Source organism: Carassius gibelio, chromosome A8 (assembly GCF_023724105.1).
Source record: "Carassius gibelio isolate Cgi1373 ecotype wild population from Czech Republic chromosome A8, carGib1.2-hapl.c, whole genome shotgun sequence".
NCBI lineage: Eukaryota > Metazoa > Chordata > Actinopteri > Cypriniformes > Cyprinidae > Carassius > Carassius gibelio.
The window spans coordinates 12084730-12094075 of record NC_068378.1 but is presented as its reverse complement, the minus strand read 5'-3'; the positions used below and the strand labels follow the sequence as shown (position 1 = coordinate 12094075).

The 9346-nt window shown below is 38.6% G+C and overlaps 1 protein-coding gene across 2 annotated transcripts in view; it reads left to right on the top strand.

Annotated features, from left to right (window-relative positions):
- The first annotated feature begins 557 nt into the window (after window positions 1-557).
- LOC128018474 (nuclear receptor corepressor 2) overlaps window positions 558-9346 on the top strand; it is a 100319-nt gene continuing 91530 nt past the window's right edge. For both annotated transcript variants that reach the window (XM_052603978.1, XM_052603977.1), the window contains exon 1: window positions 558-1014. The gene's annotated coding sequence lies outside the window, so the exon portion shown is untranslated. The remainder of the gene's footprint in view (window positions 1015-9346) is intronic.

Here is a 9346-nt window from a genome sequence, read left to right as displayed (position 1 = left end):
TCTGTAAATTTTAGACATTAAATTATTGACATTGTTTCCCGACAAAATGTATAATAATAATAATAATAAAATAAGAACTAAAAACAAAATGAATCATTCCACATAGATGTCTGAGCATTTGATTCTTCCTGATATGTTTCTATTAGTATTTGATTTGCCATTTGAGTATTGAATTAAAGTTTTAATTATGACAGGGTTGTACTGGATTTACACTTAAATGTCAAACAGAAATTACATTACATTTCTGTTACAGTTTTAGTTTTTGATTTAACATTTGTTTGGCCATTTTGATTTTTTTTTTTTTTTTGTTTGTTTGGAAAAAAAAATCTATTTTGTTTAAACTCACCTTTGCAGCTTGCTACCTGTACCCACACACACCTCAGGAATCATTTTACCTAACTATGTATTTTGCATATTTGTACTGATTTGGTATGTCTTCGTATTCTATTCATATCATTGTAACGAGTGGTGTGATTTGTAGTGATTTGCATAGCAGTAGGATCTGTATTCAAAAGGAGCGCACTGGCCCTTTAAGGCTGAGAAACTGCACTTGACGTACAGCCGACTCTTGCTTTGCCAGCAGCAGTCAGTCAGTCAGTCACACGGAGTCGAGTCACATCTCTGAACCGTGGAGATTCTCTCTCAGTCGCTTTGTGTATTTACAGCCACCGCTGCGAAAAACGACTAGACAGAATGGGCACGAACTGCTCTTCTCGAATCACAGCCTTTTGGAGATAAGAGGGCGGAAACGAGAGTAAAACAGACAGAAGAGAGAGGAAAAACAGACGAGGAACGCGAGAAGGCCGAACCCATCGACGGAGCGCGAGAGCAGCCTAGTTTCTCACGCGACGGGCGCGCGGCGCTCCAGTGGATTTGCGGCTCAAACCGACAAGGACGAAAACACGCCCTTTGCAAACCGTACATGTGGATTATTCGCGGAAATTTCTTAATTTCTTTCTCCTCAGAAACTACATAAAAGTCTGGTAACGATAGATCTTCACCTTCCACGGAGAGGTAAGTTACTACAAGACATTTTGCCAACGAGTCTGTCAGTCGTTTATTGGTTTTTAATGGAGCTGAGACTCTTCTCAGAGCCGTTGTCGAAGTAACGGGGCTTTTCTGTGCCTTAACGGCCATTATTCCTTCACTGAACCCCTGCTACACTGAACGAGCCTCTCGTAAAAACTGGTCGGCTAGTTAGCATAGCTAGCGGGGCTTTTGATATAACGTTAGACGGAATGCTGCTAAATTACGTCCGACTTGTTACGTCATGTGTTTAATCGGTTTCTAGCATTATAAACGATGTTTTGTAAAGCATACAGCCTGCCGTTGAGCGGTTTTTTGGGGGTTGGCTGTCGAGTTAGCCGAGTTAGCTCGGTTCGTGTGTTAAATGTTATTGATTGCTTGTTCTGTAGTAACGCTGCCGGGTGCAAGCTGAGAATTATGTTTATAGTTTCAGTCTGTTTTGGATATGTTTCTTTGATGTTAATCAGATTAGATCCGTGCTATGAATAATATTTTGTTCAACATCTTATTATTGAATGTGTCCAGAGGAGGGAATCTTTACTTGTGTTTATAAACACTAAAAAACTTTATTTATCTATGTAAGTATATATACATGCATCTTTATATATATGCCTGTGTGTGTGGTTGGCAACAGTTTTTAAATATATATATATTTTTTAATCAGACATTGGCACCACTCACTCACTGTTCCTCCCCCCAGCCTCTCAAATGTGTATGCCCCCAGTATAAAGATAACATTTAAGGTATAAAGACCAATAGTGCGTGGGAATAGCTTTCAGACTTTAACAGTATGTGGTTTGTGAGCCCATATTCAGAGCTACATTGTTCATGAAACACTTTACAATTCTCTACACTGCCTCACTTTTCTATTGTATTCAAATGAATCAGAGACTCTGGCTTCCTTCATTGTACTGTAAATATCACTAGGAAAGTGTTGAAAAATCTTTCATGATAAACATGACGGGTAACGCCTCCTTCACAAAGCTCTCTAACACCTTCATATCCCACTGGTGTTGAGCCTGGAACTACAGTCGCCCACTTTCCATCTCGGATGTTGTTATTAAGGGTCAATAAATCATAGTGGATACCAAATGCTTGTCAACAGCTGTTGATTTGCACATGAAAGGCAGTGGAATGTGAAAAATGGGGGCCACACAGCTTAAGTGTATTAGTTTAATTGGACATGGGCCAGCAGAGGGATTTTTTTTCTCTTGTGCAGTATTCTTTCCCACTGTACATTAAAAGAGAACAAAGCACAGTGTCATAAGTGGACCAGCGAGATGGCTGAACCCAAAACAGAACTGGCCTCAGACAACCTCTTTGCTCCACAGGGCTTTCAGGACTCATGGCCAGAAAACAACAGATTTGTTTTGGACTCATATCCACTCCAGTTCCACTCCTCTGCGCTGCGTAATGAGTAATGATATTCTTTCTCTCTCTCATCACTGCTCCATGCAGATTGTTGATAAGCATTGAAAAGAAATGGGGTTGCCTTTTAAGCTTTGTCTGGTGAAATGTGGAGCTAGTTTACCACTTGATCTCAGTTTTCAAAATGTTTTGCACAGACTCTAATACTTGGTGCACAGCAGTTTTGCAGCTGCAAGCTTTGTTACAGCCGGCCTTTTCGTTAATTCATGTCAGATGCTTTGTTCTACTTATATGAACGCCGGAACATGCTTGAGTACTATTCAGAGACAAGATAAGGATGGCTTACAAAGAGTTCGTCCTTGACCGTTCTTCATTTTGATAAATGAACAGCTAGAGTGGAACATAGATGGCAAATAACTGTATGCAAAATGCTTTCTTTGTAAGCAGGCTTTTAGGCTTGTCATCATGCCATCCCTCTTTGTATTGACTATGGTGGACTTCTTTGCTGAGTTGGCTGTGTGTTGCATTGGTTGGGTTTTGCCCCTGCTGCAGTGCTGTCTACATAAGGCTTAAGAAGAACGGTTCCTCCTGCAGACACTGTGTATTGAAAAATGTTGTTCTTTCATAATGGAAGAGTGCTTTGTTTTGTGCTATTATATGTGTTAATCTACATCAGCCTTGTTCATGTAGACAGCATTTATATATTATTTTCATTTTTATATATTATACCCTACCATTCGGATTTGAGGTTGGTATGATTTTTTTAAAATGTTTTTGAAATAAGTTTCTTATGCTCATCAAGGCTGCATTTATTTGATCAAAAATACAGTAAAAACAGTAATATTGTGTAATAATATTACAATTTAAAACATCTCTTTTCTATCGGAGTATTTTATTCCTGTGATGGTAAATCTGAATTCTCAGCAGATATTACTTCAGTCTTCAATGTCACATTATATATCATAAATCATTCTAATATAAAGGTTTGCTGCTCAAGAAAACAATTGTATTGTCAATGTTAAAAACATTAATATTTTACTCTTTTCTGGTACTTTTTCCAGGAGTCTTTGAGGAATTGAAAGTTCAAATGCATTTGTTTGAAATAGAAGCCTTTAGTAACATTATTAGTGACTTAACTGTAACTTTTGATCAATTTAGTGCGTCATAGTTGGATAAAAGTATTAATTTATTAAAAGAATAATAATTTGTGGATTATTTACATTGATTCAAAGTTGTATGGTAAATACCTTATCTGCTTTTTACCTCCTTTAAATGCAAGAAAGTATTTCTTGTTTGCTTAGACTAACAGATAACACCACATTATACATTCTAGTTAATTAGCATCAGTTTTTGATTTAAAGAACACTTAATTTTAATTGTCCACCCTTTGTTTTTTTTTGTTGTTTTTTTTTTTTACCAATTTCATTAAGTATTTTTTTCAGGCCTTTTGGATCAGTTAATAGCCCTTTTAGAAAGTGGGCTATAAGCTTTCTACTTTCGCTGATCTTTGTGTTCAGTTTTCTTGCTTGCTATCATCAGCAGTTGTGTCACATCAGATACAGTTTGATAAGGCTGAATTGCTGGAGTTCCCCTAATGGTGGGATGATATCAGAGTGACGTAACTGCTAGTGTTATATGTGTAGTGTGTTTGTTAGCTCAGTGAGGCAATAATACTCCATATCAGCAACTGATAGCACCATATCTGTTGAGAAGTTTATGCAGATAATTTGTGTGTGTGTGTGTGTGTGTGTATATATGTATATATATATGGCCAAAATATTTAGTTTTGACACATTAAGAGAGACACATTTTTAATGTTACTTAGATATAGCTAGAAGTAAAAAATTTTTTCAAAGTTTTAAAGGACTGAATAGATGACCTATTTGAGCAAAACTACACAGTAACAATAACAGAGCTGTGATGTTTGTTTTATACAAAATGCACTATTGCAAAGCATTACTTAATACTAATTTATGACTTGATTTTATCAGAATTGAGCCTGACTGATCCTATTATTAAAGGCAGAGTTTTGGACTAACTCCCATGGCATCTGTCCTGCACTAGTGGTGGTCAGTGTGTGTGCTGTGAGTGTTGTAAACATGTGCCCATAGCCAAGTGTTTGATTGCTATAAAGGCCAGAGAAAATAGGCTGCAAATACCTTTTAGCCTATTAGACTAATTGCCCCATGCTGGAGGTCAGGGAGCCTTTAGTTTTTACTTCAAGGGATGTATATGTTAGTGTCCTTCTTAAGCAGGATTTATACTTTTGACAGGCCAAGGATTTTTATACTAGTCAAATTCGCCGTTGTACTACTATTTGAAACAACGTGGTCAATGAGGAGTAATTGTCATCTAAAACCATTGCGAATCACCGGTGAGAGGTCGTCATTTGCCTGTACAAGACTTCTCACGTGATGAATGACTTGATAATTTCTGTGTCTTAAACTAGTCGCCGTTTTACTGTCTGGTTGGTCCAGTATGAAATACTGCTAAACAGCGGACATGCTGCTAACCACTGATCTATAATATAGAAGTGGCTTCACTGTCTGTTGGCAGTTTAGAACGCAATGAGCGATCCAGTCATATATAGATCAGTGTTGCTAACGCTTTTTCATTTATTCTTCGCTGCTCTAAAAAAGGGGTTGCTTGTGGCAACACAGCACAACTTCCTGTGTTTGTAATGCATTCTGAGCAGCGAAGAAGAACCGTGCAGCGGTAAGGCAAAGCTAGCAGTCATAACTAGGTCTTGTGTTCTAGGTTTTGTGTAAGGAAATGGTATCGGATCGGTATATGGGCTCATGTACTCGCCGATGCCAGAATTTGTTGTGGTATCGGTGATATTTCCGATAGTGGTATCGGTGATATTTCCGATAGTAGTATCGGAATCGGAACAACTCTACTACTTTGAAGATGTTTTTATTACCTTTCTGGACATGGACAGTATACCATGCACACAGCTTCAATGGAGGGACTGAGAGCTCTCTGACTAAATCTAAAATATCTGAAACTATGTTTCGAAGATGAACGGAGGTCTTGCGGGTTTGGAACGACATGAGGGTGAGTTATTAATGACGATAATGAATAATAATATATATATGATAATGATAATGAATTTTTCGGTGAACTAATCCTTTAGGTATAAATCAGCCTTTAGTGGGTGGTGTTTTAAACTTTGAATGTGATACAAGAAGGTCATTTGAACTTGAAGTGTCTGGCGGACAGTGGAGTGCACAGCATAGCAGCCTTCTGGGTGTTTTAGAAGAAGTCCTTGATCTGACATCAATTTTGCATATGGTCAGAATGGAGTACCCCATTAACGTTCAGTAAATGCACTGTCTGGAGGTTCTGACTGTCAACCCCTCCCCTGAGCAATCAGCCACTACTCACCGCTCCCCTACTCGGATGTCTCCAGTTTTATCAGTACAGTCAGTTCCTCTTTCTTTGTTACACAATGGTGACTCACACAAAACCACAGCTTGTTATAACAACAAAGTGTTTTAGATTATTCTATGACATGCGTTCACCTGCTCAAGCAAATGTATGCATGCTCATTCTGAAGATATGAGAATTTAGTCCTATCCCTGCTGAAAGGCTTGCCTTGTTTGATTTGACTGTTGAAGGTGGTTATCGCATGAATTCATCATAGTCACCTAAGCAGCATTTTGTGATTATTTCCTTCTAAGCAAAATTGAACTATTTCAGCTTTCTTTTTACATACTACTTTATTTGCTTGTGATGTAATCATGCATCGTGCACGCTCTTAGTACATATCCTTTCCTTTCCTCAGTATACATTCTTAATCAGTCAAAGCAGGTTCCCTAAGGAAGTGAACATAGAGTGGTGTTGTAGAGTATCAGTGCATTAAACTGTAGCAGCATGCACTCCTGTTTGGGTGCACACTCAGCGTTTGTGTTCTTTCTGAGAGTTCTGTATTTGTCAGCAGGAGTGTCAAGTGGTCTCGCAGTTAGTGGTGGTCTGTTGAAAAAGTCAGTGTCTGCCTGCACAGCCACATCAAAAGCAGCTGCTACCTCTCTGACATTTTTAGTAATCTGGAGAGCAGCCAGCAAGAGGGACTAAAAATTGAGGTTTGTGTGTTTGTATGCGTTCATGTGACTCTGGGTGTCAAGTACAGCATGTATTCAGACAGTGATTGTGGTGTCGAGTGCTGGGGATAGACTGTATTGAGTGATAGAATGTATTTGTGTGTTCTACTAAGCCACATAACCTTTTTGTGTTCCTGGCATTGAGTAAGTTGAATGCAGGCATAGTATGCATGCAGGCTAGGGCTGTCACTTTTGAGAAAAATCTAATTCGAAAAGATATCGTATATCATGCAATGTTTTTGAATATATTCGAATATCTACATGCCCACCCCCTCGCGCATTAAAAAAAAAAAAAAAAAACCTAGCCTATTGGAGATTCAATCACAAATGTATTAACAGTGAGTCATAAACAGGAATATCTGGATTATTATGTTTTTTACTCAATTTTTGAAACAGCAGGTTATCAATTTAGAATATCAACTTATTTGAAGTGCCACTATGCATATCCCACAACATTAGGCTAAATGAAAAAAAAAAACAATTCGGAACAGGCACAAACAATAACGTGACAACTTAGGATGGCCAAGCGGTCTAAGGCGCTGCGTTCAGGTCGCAGTCTCCTCTGGAGGCGTGGGTTCGAATCCCACTTCTGACAGCAACCTTTGGGGAAGTCGTGGTTAGAGGGTTGGACTCCCAATCGAAGGGTTGTGAGTTCTAGTCTCGGGCAGGACGGAATTGTGGGTGGGGGTAGTGCACGAACAGCTCTCTCTCCACCTTCAATACCACGACTTAGGTGCCCTTGAGCAAGGCATCGAACCCCCAACTGCTCCCCGGGCCGCAGCATAAATGGCTGCCCACTGCTCCGGGTGTGTGCTCACAGTGTGTGTGTGTGTGTGTGTTCACTGCTCTGTGTGTGTGCATTTCGGATGGGTTAAATGCAGAGCACAAATTCTGAGTATGGGTCACCATACTTGGCTGAATGTCACTTCACTTCACTTCACTTCACTTCCACTTCACTTCACTAAACAGCAGCAGAAGTAAGGCATATAGCCTAGCCTAATTGATTTCATAATATTGTTTGCAAGGAACACAAGTCTATCAACTTGATCTGTATTAAGTGCGGCTATCTTTTTATTTACAATGTTTCCTGCCGTGGAGAGCACATGATCGGAGCGCACAGACGTGCCTGGCTACTAGCTATTATTCGCTTGATTTGGTCATGGGCCTACGCTACAATACCTCTAGAGTGCTCTCTACTGGATTAGATGGCAAAGAATAAAATAAAAAAACAAACGGTCTAATCATAGACTGTCAAAATTGGTCACATGGCACTTTTTCAGTAAGTTACCTTTCTTGTAGAATTATGCTTCAGATAAATAACTTTTATGTTGACCAGATTGTTAGTTAATCATTTAGTCTACAAGGCAATATTACCTATATGGACAGCGTTTATAATAAAAAAAAAAAATAAATAAAAATAAAAAAATTTGGGTTCACCTAACTTTTGTGCTGGAGCACCTAAGAAAAAAAGTTGAGTAGCGCACCAGTGCAACCAGTGCAAAAAGCTAGTCTAGAGCCCTGATCTGTATTTAACTTGTACAGTGAGCACAGTTTTTTTTCTTTGCAGTTAGTTATTGCACCTGAATGATGATATTTGTAACTCTGTTTTGTTGGATTCATCTGTGCTTGTAATTTGAGTAATTGTTCTTGTTTTATTTCTCACTGGAGAAATTAAATCTGATCTGTAATGCAACTGTCGTTCGGCACACTGCAGTGAGCAGGCGCGTTCAGGTTTGTGGTGTGTTCTTTTACTGAACTAAATGATTTTTATTACAATAAAAAATCTAAACGACAGTGGGGGTTAGTGCTGCGGTGGGCAATTGACGTGCCCGGTGTTGCGGCTTAAAACCGGTTTCACTGTCAGCACCGTCTATCGCGGCAAGTACTGTTGTCACGGTACCAAAATTTCAGTATTCGGTACCCGGTGTCTTTTGACAACACTTACGGCAAGTCTACGATCATATCACTATACTACGCCACACGGCTATTAGGGCTGGGTATTGATTCAGATGTCCCGATTCGATTAAATTTGTTTCTCACATTTTTTTATTACGTTCAGTGAATATAGTTTTAATGCAAATCCTATTGATATTTTTCTATTTTTTTTAGAAACATCAGTTTACAAATGGCGAATTATTAATAATAATAATAATAATAAAAAATAGGATCCACAGGCCTGTATTTTAAACCTATTCTTTTATTTTTATATACAGTCCTTTTTTAAACAATAATAGGGCCCTATAAAATGTTCTTCTCTTTTTTTCTGGTAATCAGATGAAGGCATAAAACATTAATTTAATTTATCCTAATCAAATTAAACTCAAGATCATACAAGGTCCCCAGATAATACTTATCCTGTGCAAATAGGAGTTAAGTGTGTTAGCTTATTGTTGTTACTCATGGTTTAAAGTATACCTTTACCAAGTTCTATATTTTGAACAAATTGGGTATTTTATAGCTTGTCTTAGATTTGCTTCTCATTTTATCACAAAATCTGTTGGAGTGAATTTTGCTTTTACTGCCAGTCTATATCTAATATGTGTGTTTTGAGTTTAGCTCAGCTGTTCTCTGGATTCTCAGTGCTCATGGCAGCACTTTGCACTTCGACCTGAATATCAGGGTAGAGTTAAGGCTGTATGTGGGTTGTCTGTCATCCATCTGATGTTTTCTTTATTATCCTCCGTTTTCTCTGCTGCTGCAGTTGTGAGGGTGTAGTGTATTGGTGGTGATTCTCTCTGCCTCAGGGGTTTGTACTCACTGGCCCATTGTGAAACAAGCAAGGCTTATGAAACAGAATGTGAGGGTTGGACAGATTTTGCGTAGTAGAGCCTAAAGCAGCTGTGTGTATG